A 21902-nucleotide genomic window follows, 5' to 3' on the forward strand; every position below is an offset into this window, starting at 1 on the left:
CCTGTTTCTCTGCGAAGTGAGCACGGTTGTGCTCAAATTGTGCGAGTCTGGATTTGACTGTTGAGTCTTCGGGGTCTTGAGATTGATGGTCTTTATCGGCTTGTCAGGCCTGGGTTTGTCTTGTAGTTTGACGCACGGGCTCGCCTGTGGCTTGGAGTGTGAGTTGACCACGGTTCAGGTGAGTTCAGTGGTTCTTCTACGATCCACTCCCTTTTCTTTGTCTGGGGTTATGTCCTTGCGAGCCAAGTTCCTTTCCGAATGACCCTTCTCCTGACGTTGGGGTTTGTTCGGTTCAGTTTGCACGATGTATCCTAACGCAGCCAGGTCATTAGTTGCTCGAGTAATTGCCGTTTTAATGCGCTTTGACGCTACATGGATGTAGGTTTTCACTCTGTCGTTTGAGTGGTATGGATCCACTATTTTTAAGTCTGAGGACTTTATTTCCCGAAGGGCTAGGATCAGGCTGAATAGCGTGAGTATCCCTCTTCTGTTCAGTATTATGTCCTTGTCGTTTTCAGAATGCTGTTCGAGCTTGACGGGTGAGTCCCTTGAGGAGTGATTTCCTTTTCGATATTGCTCAGTTCTTGAGGTGAAGTCGGGCTGCGAATGCTGCCCCCTTCTGTCGGTTGACTTTAGCTCTAAAAGAGGGCCTCCTCTGGGTTTTGAGTGGTGGTCCTGCTTTCGTCTCCCATACTGTTGGAGGTGTTGGACACTAGAGGCTGACTTTTTACGAGTTGGCCTCTCGCTGGCTGTTGGTGATGAAAACGACACCACTAGAGAACTGGCAGGGCTACAGGGGCTTGTGGGTTTCCGACGTTGGAGAATTTTCCTGCGCTCTTCCAGAGTGGTAAATTCGTGAGCAAAGTCTTCTTCCGATGATTCATCGATAGTTTCTTTCTCAAGTCTGTTTCCACAGTCAAGTGGAGGGGCCGGCGAGTTTAGTGGCTGGGGCATTTTCCCGCTTTTGCCCGGCGATGTATCTTGAATGTCGTCTGGATGCTGAGAGATGTTCATCAAGACCTCGTCTGCCAGGAAGTCATCTGGTGTTCTGGGAGAGACGTTTGTCGCCTTTGGTTTTGCTTGGTAGGAAACCGGACTTTGAGCCGGATTTCCTGCTTTCTCTTTTCTTTTGGTTGAGCAGGTGCTTTGTTGCTTGACTGGTTTAATTTTCTGGGTTTTAGGTTCTCCCCTTAGTGCTGACTTTTCTGGTCTCAGACCTGTAAACATGGGGTAGGAAGGGTCTTCCACCCTCACTGGCATTTTCAGGGTTTGCGGGGCGTTGAGAATGTCATCTGTGATGTCGATCACTTCATGAATTTCGGGATTTGCCGAACCGAGACCCGATGATTGGTGGACGGCGGCGCTGGAAGGAGGAGATTGGAATTGCACTGGCGGGTTTAGACCTCCTGGTTTAACCCTCATGAAAGACGGTGAGACGGTGTTCACAAGTTCATTGTGTCTTTGTTCCACGTCCAGCCTTAGGCCTTTGAATTTGTCATCTAAGGCTGTGATGTATCCTTCGAGAAAAATTAATTTCGAAAGCATTGTTGCTTGGATCGAGGAGTTGTCTTTCAGGTTTTCGTTGATGCCTTCGTAAAGTTTGGTGAATGGGTTCATTGAAATTGTGATTGCTGACATTATTGATAGAAGGTCTTTCTTATGTTGCGCTGGAGAGTCCATTGGCGAATCCTGAGGGAGGGGACGCTGTTTGGGCGCTGGAGAAGGTAAGTAGCTCTCGTTTAGGAGCCGTCTCACTACAGGTGTAGATGGTAGGTCTGGTGGTCCATGGCTGGGTCGCCCTGGGGGCTGCGATTTAAGGTGGTGGTCAATTGGAGCGCCTTCCTACCGGGGACCGTCTGGCTGATCCTTGTTTATCCGGGATAGGCCTGCGTCGTGAGTTGAAGTTTCGGGCTTCTGTCCATTTAACAACGCTGCTGGCCTCTGGGTTTCAAGGGCTGGTGCCTGAGGGGACTGTGCCCCTGCCTGCCCTGAAGTTATGGGGTGGTCTTTGGTTGTCGGCAAGATTGAATTCAAGGAACCTTCAATGTGAACTTGCATAGCTTTAGGTTTGGCAGGTGCAGGGGTTTCCAAGGGAGGGGCTGTTGTCATCTCACTGGTAAGCTTGTCAGTAGGTAAAGTGGCTCGGCCATTTTTTGGTGCGGTTTGAGTCGCCCGACCAGGATTGGTGCCCGTGTCTGTTTGTTTTGACAAGTTCTCCTTTCCAGGTGCAATCCGGGACGCCGGGTCAAGGTGGGCGGCCGAATCAGATTGCTTTGGTGATTCCACCTGCAGGGGCCATTTTGGGGATGGTGGGTCTTGATTGTCATTTGTGGAATTTTGGGAATGGACGCGCTGATCTGACGGTAAACCTATTTTTCTTGCTTTTTCTGGAGGTTGACAGGATTTAATCGCTTCCAAGATTTCCTTATCAGTAAGATCAGCTTGCCTAGAGTGAGAATCTGGGCAAATGCATGAAAGAAGTCAGTTACGAGGCTTGCAACCGATGGTTTTACTGATTCTGGGATCCAAGGTTTCTTAGGGCGCCTGCAGCCTGTTTGTGTGTTTTTGTTTTTTGTTAGCTGTTTTTGGGGGTACTCTCTTTCTGGGGACTCTAGAGATTCCGGTGTCGGGGGACTCCGCCTCTTTTCTACTACGTTTTTTATTGTTTGGCGCTCCTGCCAGGGGGGTGGACAGGGTGAGTGGGGGCTTTCCCAGGTCAGGGACCTGAGCTTCGTTTCCTGGGGTAACCAGGACCTTGCAGTCGATTACTGGACTACGAGCGGAGCTCTCTGAGATTTGAGGAGCTTTGAGTGGCGGGCTGGAGTGCACTTGAGCTGATATTTGTAGCGTGTGTATGAGCCCTGGATTTGCCGTGGGGATTATTGAATGTTTTTCTGGACCTCTCACGTCCCCAGAGGGCTCTTGCACTCCGTTTGCCTGTGAGATCGCTGGGTGGGAATCCTCCTCGGAGGGGGGCGTGACCCTGTGTCCGACAAGCCAATCCGAGTGCGGGTCACATGCTTCTGGGGGAGGAGAGATGGAACCAGGCTCCTCCCCCAGAATGACCCGCGGCTGCGTTGCCTCGCACAGGTCCTTTCTTGGGGCAGCCATTGCAGAGAGCAGGGGTGCAGGACTTCGCTCTAATCCCCAGGCTAGCCCGCCGCATCTGCTCCACGTTCCTCACAAGCGCAAGGCCGTCGGGTCCCAGAGCTGTGAGGGTGGGAGCCGCGGTTGAAAAAGCACTGGCAAGGTGCAGAGAGGCACCGGATCCGGCGCTGGATGCAGGGGGCCAAGTGCGTGTTGCCGCGTATCCACTGCTTCTGTGGGGCTTGTTTTTGACAAGATGGTTGGTGGTTTGGAACTTTTTACTACAGATTGGTCGATGAAGTCCATCCGTTTTAAACGGGCGTTTATTGTTGTTGCTGCTGGTGTCTTTAGATGTTTATGTGGCGGACCCGAAAAATGTTGTAATTGTGCACCACGTTGTAAGGCTTTCGCAGCGAGGCATGGGCACGCGCTTCTGAGCAGGCGGCCCTCCTCTGGTTCCACGGGTTCGTGGTCCATGTGTTCCATGTCCATAGAGGGCAAGCGCACTGACGTTGAAGTCATTTCAGCCATTTCAGCCATGCACAGAATGCCACAGATTGCAACTCTGCAGCCAACTCCATGGCCGCTCTGCGGCTGAATGAGGGTTTTATGGGTCCACCCACAAATGGAAGGCAGGAAACTGTAGAGAGACTCCGGTCTCAGAGGAGCAGAATGGAGTGACTGCCACAGACTGCAACTCTGCAGCCAACTGCGCGGCCGCTCCGCGGCTGAATGAGGGTTTTATGGGTCCACCCACAAATGGAAGGCAGGAAACTGTAGAGAGACTCCGGTCTCAGAGGAGCAGAATGGAGTGACTGCCACAGACTGCAACTCTGCAGCCAACTGCGCGGCCGCTCCGCGGCTGAATGAGGGTTTTATGGGTCCACCCACAAATGGAAGGCAGGAAACTGTAGAGAGACTCCGGTCTCAGAGGAGCAGAATGGAGTGACTGCCACAGACTGCAACTCTGCAGCCAACTCTGCGGCTGCTACGCGTCTGAATGAGGGTTTTATGGGTCCACCCACAAATGGAAGGCAGGAAACTGTAGAGAGACTCCGGTCTCAGAGGAGCAGAATGGAGTGACTGCCACAGACTGCAACTCTGCAGCCAACTCCGCGGCTGCTCCGTGGCTGAATGAGGGTTTTATGGGTCCACCCACAAATGGAAGGCAGGAAACTGTAGAGAGACTCCGGTCTCAGAGGAGCAGAATGGAGTGACTGCCACAGACTGCAACTCTGCAGCCAACTCCGCGGCCGCTCTGCGGCTGAATGAGGGTTTTATGGGTCCACCCACAAATGGAAGGCAGGAAACTGTAGAGAGACTCCGGTCTCAGAGGAGCAGAATGGAGTGACTGCCACAGACTGCAACTCTGCAGCCAACTTGCATTTAACCCAGCGATATGTCAGTCAAAGGGAAGACCAATGACTGGCCTATTGACGGCAGTTAGAAAGGCCTCCGGGTTTAGGATAATTGAATCATATAACGTGTCGCCCTATATCCAGTTAACTACAATAAGTGTAACACAGTCTGTGAATCTCAAGTGTGTCCACTTATACATCATTAATGTCTATTGGAATCACCATGCAAAAGATGCAAAGGCATTTGCAGATACAGTGACAACAGTGATTGATGAGCTACTTGAAAAGACACAGCCGCTGGACCTGATTCTATGTGGGGACTTAAACATTATATGTCTAAATGAGAAAAATCACTTGGTGCCAAAAGCGACCCAATGGTGCATAGAAATGGAGTCTCGCGGAATGTTTATGCTGAATGGTAACACTGTGGGCGACATGCCAGCTCAGCCCACATGGAGAAGGTTGAAGCAAAACTCAGTGTTTTTGTTTTGTTTTTCAAGGGTGAGCTGCACCTAGACGTTCTCAAAATGACTCATAGCGACCACGAAATGGTGCAGCTCACCCTTGAAAAACAGAATAAACAGGTTCGTTCAGTCTGGCCACACTCTGTAAGTACTGGGTCTAGCAGGATCCGTTTAAACCCTCTCGTTACCGAAGTAGAGGAGATAACAGCTAACTTTATGGAAAATACAGAGAGCCTCAAATATCAACACCTGTTGTCTAATTTTGAAGAACGTAAACACAACCTAAATCAAGTCGAATTACGACCAAAACACAAATTCGATGTGACCATTCTGCAACGAAAACGACTGATGAGACAAGAAATAAGGAAGATTAAGGGGCCTGTGAACGAAAATACAAAACAGAGGATAAGGAAACTTAAACAAAATTACAAGAACTGGCTCAAGTCCCATGCGGCAATCATGTTGCAAAATGACGCTGAGAATATGCTATCTAAAATGGAGGGAAAAAAATCAGCAGACTTCTGGAAACTGATAAACAGCAACTTAGCGCCTCAACATGCTCTTCAGGCCATTGCAGTGACTGAAAAAGTATGGGTAGAGTATTACTCAGCCCTATTAGCAAAGGTGTACCATCGACAGCTTGTGATCCACCGACTGCAACTGAATGGGACCTGGAATTTGAGAGAACAGACATCCTACCCGCAATTAAAAGTGTGCGAGAATCTAGAGCCCCAGGTCCGGATGGCCTAACAAACCATACGATTAAGCATAATCCGGATTTATGGCCAGATTTTTGTGTTACCTTATTCAATCGGATTGTTTTGAGTCGCGCAACCCCTAGTTCTTGGAAAATTGCCGTTGTGGTGCCAATATTCAAGAAGGGGGATCGATCGAACCCGAAAAATTACAGACCCATAGCACTTCTTGATGTCTTGGGGAAGATATATGCAACACTGCTCCAATGGAAACTCTTGAAGTGGGCTAAAGACTTCAACCACATTGACCCTAGACAAGCTGGGTTTGTAAGGGAGGTTGGTTGTGGCCTAAATCTACTTATACTGAATATCCTAAAGATGGAAACAATCAGACTAAACACCAAGCTGTACCTGGCAATGATAGACCTTTCGCAGGCATTTGACAGTATAAACAGGGAGTTGTTGTGGAAAAAACTAGCCAAGTGGGACTGCCCCACGAGCTTAGTGAGTGCAAGTCATGAATTTCACATGGAAACCTCCATTAAGATACGTCTAGATATGACAGGTACACTGTCTGCTAAAATAAATACACACAAAAGCGTAACACAGGGGTGCCCTCTGGCAGCAACAATATTTAACCTGTTTATATCAGATATACAAGATGTTTTTTCTGGTGCAAACACGTTTCCTCCAAAAATACATGGCATGCCTATTGACTACCTGGGATATGCCGATGACCTTGTGCTGATAGATCAGACCCTAATAGGGCTCCAACGCAAAATGACTCTTATAGACTCATACATCACGTCAAATGGTCTGTCTATCAATAACCAAAAATGCGAAATTCTGATCTTAGAAAAGCTACAACGCTCTAGTGGAAGGGGCAAGAAATTATCCTGGCACATTGCCAAGGACAAAATTCAGCTTGTAAAACACTCGACATATCTGGGCATGTGAATTAGTGCGAGTCGAAACGACGGACCCTGGGTAGAAGCAGTCAAAAATAAGTGTCATCAGCTAGTATCCCAAGCCTCATTGATCAATAACAGATATGGGAAATTTTCATTAAAACCAATCATTATGTTCTACCAACAGAAAGTGGTACCTATTCTGATCTACAGAGGGGAAAATGCATTTTGGTTCCTCGTACGAGCTTTGGAACACACTAGAAAACCTCTTCTGGTCTTGAGTGCTGAAACTACCAAAGGGTACATCAACTGTTTGCATACAGTATGAACTAGGGCTGATTTCGATGCACGCTAGAGTTGCATGGAATCTACTAAGTTTATACCGCAAAACAATGTTGAAGGACCCGGTACCTCAATTTGGCATTTTACACAGGCCTGACCTGGAAAACGCGAATACCATTCTAGCGAAATGGAATCGCCTGTCTCAAGACTTATTGGAAGAATATGATATCACTCCTCTGTTATTGGAAAATCCGGAGGTGGCTAAGAAGAAGCTCTGGAGACTGGACTGGATTAAAACCTGCGATCGAAGAGCAAGTTCGTCAACAATGCTTGAAGTACCGGGCGAGGCTAAAGCATACGAACAATGCTCTAATTATCTAGTGCGCCTTCCAAATCAGCATGCAAGGGCATTATATATGCGATTCAGACTAAATGCCTTTCCGACAAAAGACCGTATAGGAACATGGTCCAAACAAATTAATTTCAACTTTAACTGCCGATTCTGCAATGAGGCCAAAGAAACTTTGAAACATCTGATCATGTCTTGTCCGACTCTGGAGCAACAAAGGGGCCTTAGCTTTGCCCCTGTGATTAAGATACATTGTATAAAGAGCATTGACGAGTGGAGAAAAGTTCTCTTTGAAGGACTTAACAGAACAGCACTGTTTGCTCTAATAAACATTTTACAAGTCCTAAAAACCCGGCTGGAAGAACAAGAAAAAAACTTCTAAGGGACAGAATCAAGTACTGTATGAGATGAAAGGAAGGCTGCTTTTCTCTTGTTTTAAAGATGTTAAGTCACAAGGAGGGCGGGAGGGAGGAAAGGGATATTCGTAATGGAGTGATCGGTGTGCAGTTATCTCTCTTCGTTTTTTAAAGGTTGAATAAACCAATAAAAAACAAAATGCCACATTGTGTCACTTTTTAATAAAGGCAACACTGAATAGGGACTTGTGGCATAAAATGCCATGGTAAAGGGCCGTAAAAGAGCTTGTGTGTCAGGTGAGCCAGCTAGTTGTGACACCTTTTACTATGATGCTACTACCGCCGGAAGTAAGATCATCCAAGGGGGGGTAACCAGGGAAACTGTGATCAAATGTATGAATGTAGCATCGTTGTCACAAGCAGACAATTTCCATCAGTGGGACACCAACTCTACAGCCGTACCTTGTCTGGGCCAGGGAAAAACATCAAATTTGGCTCATCACAAGGGCACGATTCAATTGCTTATGACTGAGCGCTAAGAAGGTGAACTAGGTGTGTCACTCCGATGATCCAAGTTGTCCCCTGTGTGGCACCACGAATGAAAATTTGAGCCACTATATCTTCTTTCGCCCTGGTTATGGGAATATAAGAAAACAGACTATTCTGCAAGTTTTTAAATGTATGGATTTGCGGCAGTATGGGTCAGCAATGTCTTTTCCATTAAGGGCAGAAACTAAATTTACGGCCTGGGCCTTGCTGTCGTTTCTGAAAGCTGCCATGTTTCATAGAAGGGATATTCTAAGAGGTCAAGCTGCTGGTTTTTTTTGTAAAATGTGTGTTTTACTGTTATTTCCTTTGAAATCAATTCAAAGTATTTTGGCTGTTGATTTTTAACATGCACCAATGCAACATGTTTTATTTCCGATGTATTATATGTATGTGTTTGATGAATATTTGTATTCGATTAAACATTTACAATCAATCAATTCCAACCGTAAATACCTTTCTGACGTAGTCTCTTGGCATTCCATTGCATTAGCTGTGAACCCTCGCCTCAGTCTTCTTGGTTAGTCGAAGTAGTAAAGGGGAAACTTCCTGTAGTCAGGAAAAGGCGATCTTGTAGTAGAGAAGGTGGTACTAGTAAAAGAGAGAGAAGCAAGAGCAGCATTGCTGTAGTGGAAAGCATTGTGCCCCTCCTCTGCTCGAGTGGTGCGGATATCTCGGAAATATTGACCAGCTAGTGTTGCTAGATGCTGTCTTTTGTGTAAAAGTGAGAAGTAGAATTGGCATAAGTAGCTGAGTGAGGTAATTATGGTATAGACAAGTATGGTGAATGAGTGTAAAGTACAACTAAGGAATTGGGTAAGGGTACAAAGGGGAGTTTTGGGTAAAGAAATGTTTTTTGTGCGAGAGGTTCAGCTCAGTATCAGATTATTTGTGAAACTATTTTTTGATAACTTGGGTTGGAGTACGGAGACTACTTTGAATCATTTGTGCCATGTGTTGCCCGGCTAAAAGGCGAAAATGTTAAAGTATCATAGAGAATGGTTGCGGGAGAGTAAGGGGAAAATGATAAATTCTTGGCCTATTGAGGGAACCTATGATACAGGATGGTGTAGGAATTCCTTTTACACTGCCCCCATATGGGTGGTACACTCCACCGCCCGCACAGCGGTACACACACCCTGAGTTCGTACCACCATTTTCCCCAGTCGCTACTCCATTGTTTGCAAGACTGACACAGGTAATGCCTCCATCAGTTACAATTTCTAAGCACTGGGATATTGAGGCAAGTGGAAGAATAACTGCTTCAATGGTTAGGGTTACAGAGAGGTTGAAAACGGAGAGTGGGGAGGGGATAAATCCCCCGACTGCTAGGTTAGCAGATATATTAAGGGTAGATGAGTGAGAAAGAATGAGGCCAGTAGTCAGAAGAGTGGGGGAAGGATTGAAAATGAGAGAGAAAGAAGAGGATAGGCTGCAAAGAGTGGTAGATGCGCAGGAACAGGAAACAATTAAATAAGAGCTAAGGCTAGCAGAGGAAGAGGTAGTGCTGCTAGAGCGGCAAAGAGATGAAGAGTGGGAGAAGACAGGTAAGGGATGTAGAAGAAGGAAGGTGGAGACAAGGGCAGGTTATCGTTAGATTAGACAACTCGGTTATCAGAACGGTTGAGGTGGATATGGAGAACAGGGATACTGCAACGAGTACAGGGGTTGAGCAGGGAGGATGGAAGATGGCACGCTATGCTTCCGTTCCTGTGGAAGGTTCAGGGGATGTAGTAGCCGGAGTAGACGATTAAGAAGGAGAGGCAAAGGATGTTGAGCAGGGAAAGCAGGGTATAGTCATCCTATCTCCCCCTCCAGTAGCAGCGATAGAAAGCACACCATGGAGCCATAGGATGCGCCAGGGTACTTGCATGGCTGTAGCAAGAAGTAGGGGTTAGATGGGAGAAGCCACAGAAAAAATTGAGATAACTCAGTTTCCATTGCTCCAGATGGGTCTGGGAACGGCGTATTATGTCCCGTGGTCACACATGGGTGGGAGTATCTTGATGAAGACACTCCATTCACTCACTGCAGGGGCGGCTAGGTGGATTTATGCATTAGAGATGCACACTACCGGTGTCATCTTGGTCATATGGGACATGAAGAGCTTATCCACGGCCATAATGGGGGAGCCATCAGATAAGCTTTGGAAGAGCTCAGGGTATCCAGGATTTCAGTTGGATACAAATATCCATGATGGAGCAGCTTTTAATAATCCTAGGGCACAGGTATGGGGGACCTTGTGAATTATGTATCCCAATACGTCTGATATCAATTTAAATTTAGCTAAGACTATGAAATTGGATGTTGATCATGCCAAAACACATCCAGTTAATTCAGACGATATGGAGGGCAGAGATGGAATAAGCGTGGGACAAGAATCTGGAATGTTTTTACCACATGCTGAAGAAGGGACTTCCCAAAGAATTCCAGCATAATTTAGATAAAGTGGTAGGGATGGAGGCCAAGGGGTGGCCGGAGATTCAAGTACATATTGTGCATTTTTGCAAAAGAAGACAAGAAAAAGAGAGGGGGAGTGTAGAGCAGGCACAAAAAGCAGAGGCTAAGCTTGTTCAAAAGAAATTGGCTATAAGGGGTAGTATTCATGAATTCTATGGAGGGACAGCAGGGACAAACAGGACAACAGAGACACAGTGAAGTGGGTTATGGCACGGGGGTGGATGGACAGGTATATCCCCGGTCCAAGGCCAATGAGAGGGTTTTCTGAAGTGCAGGGGAGGATTTCCATGGGAGGCGGGTCATTGGGCGGGTTTGGAGAGACGGGTGCCTGGTTTAAAGGACCAACAGGAAATAATTATGGAGGATTTTATGAGATTCAGTAATGGTCGTGTGGAAGGTTGGGACACGTAACACAGGATTGTCATGAACGGCCACAGTACTTTAACATGGGAGCTCAACAGATGCAGGCTCAAACCCTGCCACATGCCCTGGGCTCTGTGCAATTGTAGCTGGCACAGGTTGAACAGAACCCAGCGACTGGGGATGCACAGACCTTCGGGATCCCACCAACCATGCCAGCACAAGCATCGGTACAGACATGGGACAAGAATCATTTACTTTGAGGAACCCAAAGAAATAGTTTCACACTACACTGGAGCTAGTGTTTTTGGGGCAAATCCTTTTTCTCTCCTAGATACTAATATGTACCAGGAATAGGACAGCCCACAGAAGTCTCTGATGTGTCCAGTCCTTTCCATTACCACCAATGCAGAAGAGGAACTCTGGATAGGTGTGCAGGTAGATGACCAAACATTCTCATTTATGGTTGACACAGGGTTACAAAATCTTGCATCAAAGAACGTAAGTTCCCCATATCAGGCAAAATGATGAACACACATGGAGTATAGCCTTATTAAGGGTGGTGTCGGAATATATGCACTACCCTGCGCATGTCACTAGAGAAAGCCTTGCAGCAGCTATTGCGGAGGTCTGGTTAATGCCAAACTTGCTAGAACACGTTGCATTTTAGTGAACTGCATCGTATGTCAAAAGTTTACTGCTGGGAACACACTGCGTACAGTTAGAGAAGTCATCCTGTGACCTAATGATCCTTTTCAGCATTTACATATTGACTATTTCGATATGCTGCAGGTCTGTAATTGATACAGATATATGACAGTAGTAGTATGTCCTTTTTCAAGGTGGATTGAAGCTGGTCCGTGTACACACCAATTGTCATGATGCCTACCCCCGGGGACCAAGACCAAGTCCAGCAACCCCGGAAGCAGGCATCAAGTTATTCCAAGCAAGCCCAACAACACCTGCTAGGGGCTATTGGGTGCAGTGCTGGCATCTATGGCGCCAGGCTCATATGGAGAGTCAGTCCTGGCGCCATTGGCGCCAGGCTCATAGATTAAAACTTACCTGATGCAGACCATGCTGCAAACTTACCTGATGCAGACCATGCTGCAAGAGCTCCAAGCCAAAAGAGGCTTGGAAGGGACTACTTTACCTAGGGACTATTTTTTTACTCGGGTGGGGCTGGGGAGGAATACTTACCTGGGACTACTTTGGAGGCTATTTAAACCACGCCCGAAGAGCAGCACACGCTTCGCGTTATTCTGCATCCAGCAGCGTAACGCTCACCGTGCCTGCAACTCTGCACCCAGTCTTCTGCCATGCCCGCCTCGAGTCTGGAGCTCCTAGAAAAAGGGAGAAAGAAGGAGAAAAGGTTAGAACAAGAGCAATACCTTTGATCCTTACCTGAATTCCTGATCCATCGCATCTTCGAGCTGGAAGAATGAAGTTATTTTATGCGCCTCGCTTGCTGCAGCGCCGCGCTGACCTCACCGGCCTTCGCAGCATCTTCACATTCCACCGCATCCTTCTGCATGTTCCCACCGCACTCCGGCACCTAAGGGGACGATAAGAACCACAAGGTGAGCCATGGGAATACACATAGGCAATATTAGTTACCTGTAACGCTCACCTGAACTCTGCGGGGACCTTCTGGACCTCCAACTGACTTCTACCTTCCTGGGAGCTAACACAGAATTTCTGTGGAGAAAATAACAATATTCCCTTCCTTAGTTTTCTTCTGAAATAGGAAGAACAAACTTGTAACTATAGGACCAGCAAAGGCTCACCTTGGTATTTAATATGTTGAGCTCTCCATCCTGTTCATACAGGGGCGCAAGTCCTGAAGATGGGACACAGGAGAATGTTTCTTTTTATTTTATTATTTGGAATAGGGGAAGAGGCTACTAGGCTCAATATTGGCAAGCAATATTCACTGGGAATAGGAATGTACAAAATGAAGGTTACCCCTATCCTAATATAACCTAAAAAGGGAAAGGTTTGCTGTGGTGTGAGGTGTGTGTGACAATGCAGACTGGAGAGCAGTGACGAACTATTATCTCTGACTAGAACACACCTTCAAGGCAAACTCCACAATCTGGAAAGAACCCGCTAATGACAGCGTAATACCATAGAATGCGTATGGTAGCCTAATAACAATTATACACAATTCGAAGTATTTGATAAGGCAACAAAACGAAGCAAATACATTCGTATATCACTAGGAGTACTTGCGTGAGAGAAGCAGCAAACTGACTGTGAAGTGAGAAGACCGCTATGACAGGACTCCAAACTACGGACAGTGACTGAAGCGGAGCAATCAGGCTGTGAGGTGAGGAGACCGCAATGACAGGACTCCAAACTACAGACTGTGGCTGAAGCGGAGCAAATAGGCTGTGAGGTGAGGAGACCGCTATGACAGGACTCCAAACTACGGACTGTGACGGAAGCGTAGGCGGCTGCACAGGGAATACAGGAAAGGAACTGAGAACTAGTAATTAGTTACTAACGGAACTACGGTAAATGTCTGTGGACAAGGAATATTTTTACTGTGACAGAAATCAGAGGTACGTGACGAGCGTTCCATCTGTACTCAGACGAACGAAGCGAAGCGCGAGTCTCCTGATGGGCGGGGCTTAAATAGCCGGCAATGAAAACAACTAGACCCGCTAGCTAACTGACTCAGAGGCACCACCTAGCGGCCATTAAGGAAACCCCAACCAACCATTAACATGAGGGAATTAGAATAAATTAACCAGTTAAGGCAACATGAATTCCCATATGAACCTGTATCTCCTAGGACTAAAATGGGAACTTAACCTGTGGTCATGACAGTACCCCTCCTCAACAACACTCCTCCTGGTTTATTGGGGTGATTCTGATGAAATCTCTTTAACAATCTAGTGGCATGTATGTTTTCTTTAGGTTCCCAAGATCGATCTAAGGGACCATAGTCCTTCCAGTCAACCAGATAAAAAAACCGTATGCCTGACAACCTTGGAGTCTAAAATGTCCTTCACTTCATATTCAGATTGATTGTCTTCAAATTCAATGGGAGCAGGAGCTGCTTCTAAACAAGTATCTGGTTTTACTGGTTTCAGTAAAGACACATGAAAAACTGGATGAATTTGCATCCTCCGAGGAAGGGTCAATTTCATTGCCACTGGGTTGATGATGGCTTCAATGGAGAAAGGACCCAAAAATCGGGGAAGAAATTTCTTTGAACCTTTCAACATCAAATTTCTGGAGGATAGCCACACAGAGTCTCCGACTTGAAACTTAGGAGCTACACATTGATGGCGGTCAGCAAACTTCTTCTGACTTTCCTTGGCTGCAGATAAGCTAGCTTGAGCCCTAGTGTGGGCCGTAGAGATGAATTCATGGAGAGTCTTCACAGCAGGCATCTCTAAAGGTTCTGGAGGATCAAAAGCAGATGTTCGAGGATGTCGACCATGTAATGTATAGAATGGAGTAAGCCCAGTAGAGGAATGAGTTGAATTGTTGTAAGCATATTCAGCCGCCCACAATATATCCAACCAAGAATTTTCTGTTTGGTGAAGCATACAACGCAAATACTGTTCTAGAGTCTGGTTAGTGCGCTCCGTTTGACCATCGGTTTGGGGATGATGACTGGTGGATAATCGAACATCAATCTTGGGCAAGGCACAACATTTCCTCCAAAATTTAGAAACGAATTGGCTACCTACCTCGGTCTGAGATTACAATGGAGGGAAAACCATGCGCCTTAACAATGTTCTCTAGAAATATCTTGGCCAATCCAGAGGCAGTCGGAAGTCCTTGGACTACGATAAAATGTGCCATCTTGGAGAATAAGTCAACCACCACTAGAATGGCGTCAAAACCCCTACACGGAGGAAGATCGGTAATGAAATCCATTGACACAGTATGCCAAGGACTCGGTGGTACATCCAAAGGTTGAAGAAGACCGGCCGGTCTTTTCTTTGTGTTCTTATTTTGTGCACAGTTTCCACAGGTTTGAATAAATTGCATGACATCCTTGAGCCACGTAGGCCACCAGTAGTGTCTCTTGATTTTTTCCAAAGACTTTGTGGCCCCTTGGTGACCCTCAATCAGGGAGCTATGGTAGTTTTCAATTACTTGTCTTCTCAGTTCTTCCGTAGGTAGGTACAAGCGATTTTGAAAATGAGGTATATTCTCCTGGAGGGTGAATTGATCACCTCGATCAGTCCAGGCAAGCAACTCCTCAGGAACCAAATTCCTCTTGACTTCCTTCAGTAGTTCTTCATCGAAAGGTTCTAAAGTATTTAGTAATCCTAAAACCCTTTCTCCAGCAATGATGTTGTTTGGAACTTGGGGAACAAAGGTCTCGTCTTCAATGCCAATTCGGGACAAGGCATCAGCTTTCCCATTACAGGCTCCTGGCCGAAAGGTGATGACAAAGTCGTACTCTGTGAAGAATAAAGCCCATCGCAGTTGTCTAGACGATTGGGCCTTGACTGAGCGGAGATACTGCAAGTTTCGATGGTCAGTAAGGATGGTGACCGTGTGTTGAGCACCTAGCAAATAATGTCTCTATTCTTTTAAGGCGCACTTGATTGCCAACAGTTCATTGTCTGTAATTGTATAATTTCGTTCCGCAGCTGAATTGTTTTTTGACCAGAACGCCACTGGGTGCAAAATGTGAGTCTGTGGATCTCGTTGTGACAAAACAGCCCCCATGGCAGCACTAGAGGCATCTGTCTCTACAATGAAAGGTAAGTCAGAATGAGGATGTCTCAATATAGGAGCCTCTGTAAACTTGGACTTGAGAGTCTAAAAGGCAACTGTGGCCTCCGGGGTCCATGCAAACTTCTGGTTCTTCTTAAGCAATGACGTGATGGGATGAACCAACTGCAAGAAATTTTCCACAAATCCTCTATAGAAATTAGCAAAGCCCAAAAAACGTTGGACTCCTTTCACAGAAGTTGGAACCGGCCATGATAGAATTGCCTGCACCTTACGAACATGCATCTTAACTCCTTGAGAGGACAGCACAAAACCTAGAAACTCTACTTCAGAAACATGAAATGAACATTTTGCCATTTTCACATAAAGGGAGTTTTCTCGCAATTTCTTCAAAGCCGCCGAAACATGATTCACATGCTCAGAGGGGTTTGCTGAAAAAATTAAGATATCGTCAATGTAGACTACTGCGCAGACATCAAGTAGATCTTTCAAAACGTCATTCATAAAGCACTGAAACGCAGCTGGAGCGTTGCATAACCCGAATGGCATGACTTGGTATTCGAAGAGGCCATATTTTGTGCAAAATGCAGTTTTCCACTCGTCGCCTTCCTTAACTCGGATTAGGTGATACGCCCCTCTAAGATCCAGCTTGGTAAATATCTGGGCTCCTTTAATTTGGTCTAACAAATTTGAAATGAGAGGAATAGGATATCGATTCTTGAAAGTAATCTGGTTGAGTGCGCGGTAATCGATACAAGTTCTGAGATCGCCTTCTTTTTTGGCGACAAAAGAAAGAGGCGAAGCAGCAGGAGACTTAGAGGGTCGAATGAAACCATTGGCTAAGTATTGGTCTAAGTATTTCTTCAGGTGAGAATCTTCTTTCTCCGTTAACGAATAAATTCGACTACACGGAATTTCACTTCCAGGAAGAATATCAATTTGACAATCATAGGGTCAATGTGGAGGAAGCTCCTCGGCCAATTTCTCTTCAAAGACGTCTCGGAATTCTGCATACTCGGGAGGGAGTAGGCCTATTATTCCTAACGTTGAAACAGAGACCTTCTTCATAAAGCGGGATTCTTCCTGGGCGTTTGTCTTGCAGCAACGTTCTCTACACTCATCAGCAAAGGTCAGAGACTGAGTTCGCCAATCAATCCTTGGATTATGTTTCTCCAACCAGGGCAAGCCAAGTATAATTTGGAGTTGGGGAGCACTAATTAGGTGGAACGTGATTCTCTCTTCATGTTTCCCCTGACAACACATAGTAAGGTTCGCCGTGCGTTGAATAACAGGACCTGAAGCCAAAGGCGTACCATCAACTGCTGATACATTTTCAGCTTCGTGCTTGTTCACACGAGGAAAACCCATCCTAGTTGCCAAATCGATATCCAAATAATTACCGACTGCACCACAATCGATGTAGGCTTGCAAAGTCTGCATTCTGGTGGGCTGTTCTGTACTGGATAAAGTGATGGGAAAAACAAAGTGTGAGGTCACCAAACCTTTTTCCATGCTCGACAAGTTGACCTCTACACTTGTCGGGCACTGGAGTTTTCCGAATTCAAGTCCTTCTTGTCTGGGTTAACGCCTCCAATAGGCTTCCCGGAAGGTTTAATAGGACACTCCTTGAGAAAATGACCAGCCTTACCACAGTAAAGACACAACTGTTGCTGGCGTCTCTTGTCTCTTTCAGCTTGTGATATTGGTCCTCTAACGGCTCCCAACTGCATGGGTTCAACAGAACTCTCAGAACTGGCTCTCAACTGACTTTCCTTGGGGCGCACAAAATAAGTTCTGTTTTCAGAGAGAGAGCGATCCACCCTTCTGTCTTGCAATCTCTGATCAAGTTGTACAGTTAAATCAATAAATTCTGCAATTCCTTCTGGAGGGTTCACCACCTGAGCCAAGGCGTCTTTCAATTCATTACGGAGTCCTCTCTGAAATAAGGTGGTTCTTTTCTCTTTGGGCCAATTTGTTTCTGCCACCAATCTGTTAAATGTTGCAACATAAGCCAACAATTCCTGGTTACCTTGGCGAAGAGAAAGTAACTCATTATCTAGAGCCTGACCGTGAGCATGACGTGCAAACAATTTTTCCATCTCCTTCTGAAAGTCTGAAAGATTTCTCAAAATCGGAAAATCCCTGTTTACTAACGGAATTGACCAATCGGCCGCAAAACCACCCAAATAGGATAATATAAACGCTACCTTGGCCTGATCAGAAGGAAATACCCCAGGGCGACAGAGAAAATGAAGCCGGCATTGGTTAAGAAAAACCGCAAACTTCTTAGGATCTCCTAGAAAGCATTCAGGAGGAGCTAAGGGGATATTGCCGGGAACAATTACTTGAACTGGTGAAGGAGGCGTGACTGAAACGGGGGCAGAAGCGCTGGCAGGAGGCAAAGGAGTTTGGCCCGCTTGGGCTTGCAACATCTGGCAAGCTAAATCAACAGTGCGATCCCGGTTAACAATTAATTTTCTCCGGAGAGCACTGGTTTGAGATCGGCTGAATGGACCTCAGCTCTTAGTTCCCCCAACAACTGGGCCAACTGGTCTACTTCTGGAATTTCCATAATGTCCAGGCAGAGTATTTTTCAAAGCTGGCTTCGCGTTCTGTAACGCTCACCTGAACTCTGCGGGGACCTTCTGGACCTCCAACTGACTTCTACCTTCCTGGGAGCTAACACAGAGTTTCTGTGGAGAAAATAACAATATTCCCTTCCTTAGTTTTCTTCTTAAATAGGAAGAACAAACTTGTAACTATAGGACCAGCAAAGGCTCACCTTGGTATTTAGTATGTTGAGCTCTCCATCCTGTTCATACAGGGGCGCAAGTCCTGAAGATGGGACACAGGAGAATGTTTCTTTTTATTTTATTACTTGGAATAGGGGAAGAGGCTACTAGGCTCAATATTGGTGAGCAATATTCACTGGGAATAGGAATGTACAAAATGAAGGTTACCCCTATCCTAATATAACCTAAAAAGGGAAAGGTTTGCTGTGGTGTGAGGCGTGTGTGACAATGCAGACTGGAGAGCAGTGACAAACTATTATCTATGACTAGAACACACCTTCAAGGCAAACTCCACAATCTGGCAAGAACCCGCTAATGACAGCGTAATACCATGGAATGCGTAAGGTAGCCTAATAACAATTATACACAATTCGAAGTATTTGATAAGGCAACAAAACGAAGCAAATACATTCGTATATCACTAGGAGTACTTACGTGAGAGAAGCAGCAAACTGACTGTGAGGTGAGAAGACCGCTATGACAGGACTCCAAACTACGGACTGTGACTGAAGCGGAGCAAACAGGCTGTGAGGTGAGGAGACCGCTATGACAGGACTCCAAACTACGGACTGTGACGGAAGCGGAGGCAGCTGCACAGGGAATACAGGAAAGGAACTGAGAACTAGTAATTAGTTACTAACGGAACTACGGTAAATGTCTGTGGACAAGGAATATTTTTACTGTGACAGATATCAGAGGTACGTGACGAGCGTTCCATCTGTACTCAGACGAACGACGCGAAGCGCGAGTCTCCTGATGGGCGGGGCTTAAATAGCCGGTAATGAAAACAACTAGACCCGCTAGCTAACTGACTCAGAGGCACCACCAGCGGCCATTAAGGAAACCCCAACCAACCATTAACATGAGGGAATTAGAATCAATTAATCAGCTAAGGCAACATGAATTCCCATATGAACCTGTATCTCCTAGGAATAAAATGGGAACTTAACCTGTGGTCATGACAGTACCCCTCCTCAAGAACTCTCCTCCCGGTTTATTGGGGTGATTCTGATGAAATCTCTTTAACAATCTAGTGGCATGTATGTTTTCTTTAGGTTCCCAAGATCGATCTAAGGGACCATAGCCCTTCCAGTCAACCAGATAAAAAACCTTATGCCTGACAACCTTGGAGTCCAAAATGTCCTTCACTTCATATTCAGATTGATTGTCTTCAAATTCAATGGGAGCAGGAGCTGGTTCTAAACAAGTATCTGGTTTTACTGGTTTCAGTAAAGACACATGAAAAACTGGATGAATTTGCATCCTCCGAGGAAGGGTCAATTTCATTGCCACTGGGTTGATGATGGCTTCAATGGAGAACGGACCCAAAAATCGGTGGGAGAAATTTCTTTGAACCTTTCAACATCAAATTTCTGGAGGATAGCCACACAGAGTCTCCGACTTGAAACTTAGGAGCTACACATCGATGGCAGTCAGAAAACTTCTTCTGACTTTCCCTGGCTGCAGATAAGCTAGCTTGAGCCCTAGTGTGGGCCGTAGAGATGAATTCATGGAGAGTCTTCACAGCAGGCATCTCTAAAGGTTCTGGAGGATCAAAAGCAGAAGTTCGAGGATGTCGACCATGTAATGTATAGAATGGAGTTAGCCCAGTAGAGGAATGAGTTGAATTGTTGTAAGCATATTCAGCCACCCACAATATATCCAACCAAGAATCTTCTGTTTGGTGAAGCATACAACGCAAATACTGTTCTAGAATCTGGTTAGTGCGCTCCGTTTGACCATCGGTTTGGGGATGATGACTGGCGGATAATCGAACATCAATCTTGGCCAAGGCACAACATTTCCTCCAAAATTTAGAAACGAATTGGCTACCTCGGTCTGAGATTACAATGGAGGGAAAACCATGCGCCTTAACAATGTTCTCCAGAAATATCTTGGCCAATCCAGAGGCAGTCGGAAGTCCTTGGACTATGATAAAATGTGCCATCTTGGAGAATAAGTCAACCACCACTAGAATGGTGTCAAAACCCCTACACGGAGGAAGATCGGTAATGAAATCCATTGACACAGTATGCCAAGGACTCGGTGGTACATCCAAAGGTTGAAGAAGACCGGCCGGTCTTTTCTTTGTGTTCTTATTTTGTGCACAGTTTCCACAGGTTTGAATAAATTGCATGACATCCTTGAGCCACGTAGGCCACCAGTAGTGTCTCTTGATTTTTTCCAAAGACTTTGTGACCCCTGGGTGACCCTCAATCAGGGAGCTATGGTAGTTTTCAATTACTTGTCTTCTCAGTTCTTCCGTAGGTAGGTACAAGCGATTTTGATAATGAGGTATATTCTCCTGTAGGGTGAATTGATCGCCTCGATCAGTCCAGGCAAGCAACTCCTCGGGAACCAAATTCCTCTTGACTTCCTTCAGTAGTTCTTCATAGAAAGGGTCTAAAGTATTTAGTAATCCTAAAACCCTTTCTCCAGCAATGATGGTGTTTGGAACTTGGGGAACAAAGGTCTCGTCTTCAATGACAATTCGGGACAAGGCATCAGCTTTCCCATTACAGGCTCCTGGCCGAAAGGTGATGACAAAGTCGTACTCTGTGAAGAATAAAGCCCATCGCAGTTGTCTAGCCGATTGGGCCTTGACTGAGCGGAGATACTGCAAGTTTCGATGGTCAGTAAGGATGGTGACCGTGTGTTGAGCACCTAGCAAATAATGTCTCCATTCTTTTAAGGCGCACTTGATTGCCAACAGTTCCTTGTCTGTAATTGTATAATTTCGTTCCGCAGCTGTATTTTTTTTTGACCATAACGCCACTGGGTGCAAAATTTGAGTCTGTGGATCTCGTTGTGACAAAACAGCCCCCATGGCAGCACTAGAGGCATCTGTCTCTACAATGAAAGGTAAGTCAGAATGAGGATGTCTCAATATAGGAGCCTCTGTAAACTTTCTGGAGGATAGCCACACAGAGTCTCCGACTTGAAACTTAGGAGCTACACATCGATGGCAGTCAGAAAACTTCTTCTGACTTTCCCTGGCTGCAGATAAGCTAGCTTGAGCCCTAGTGTGGGCCGTAGAGATGAATTCATGGAGAGTCTTCACAGCAGGCATCTCTAAAGGTTCTGGAGGATCAAAAGCAGAAGTTCGAGGATGTCGACCATGTAATGTATAGAATGGAGTTAGCCCAGTAGAGGAATGAGTTGAATTGTTGTAAGCATATTCAGCCACCCACAATATATCCAACCAAGAATCTTCTGTTTGGTGAAGCATACAACGCAAATACTGTTCTAGAATCTGGTTAGTGCGCTCCGTTTGACCATCGGTTTGGGGATGATGACTGGCGGATAATCGAACATCAATCTTGGCCAAGGCACAACATTTCCTCCAAAATTTAGAAACGAATTGGCTACCTCGGTCTGAGATTACAATGGAGGGAAAACCATGCGCCTTAACAATGTTCTCCAGAAATATCTTGGCCAATCCAGAGGCAGTCGGAAGTCCTTGGACTATGATAAAATGTGCCATCTTGGAGAATAAGTCAACCACCACTAGAATGGTGTCAAAACCCCTACACGGAGGAAG

This window comes from Ambystoma mexicanum, chromosome 6p (assembly GCF_040938575.1).
Source record: "Ambystoma mexicanum isolate Mex_15411 chromosome 6p, UKY_AmexF1_1, whole genome shotgun sequence".
Classification (NCBI taxonomy): Eukaryota; Metazoa; Chordata; class Amphibia; order Caudata; family Ambystomatidae; genus Ambystoma; species Ambystoma mexicanum.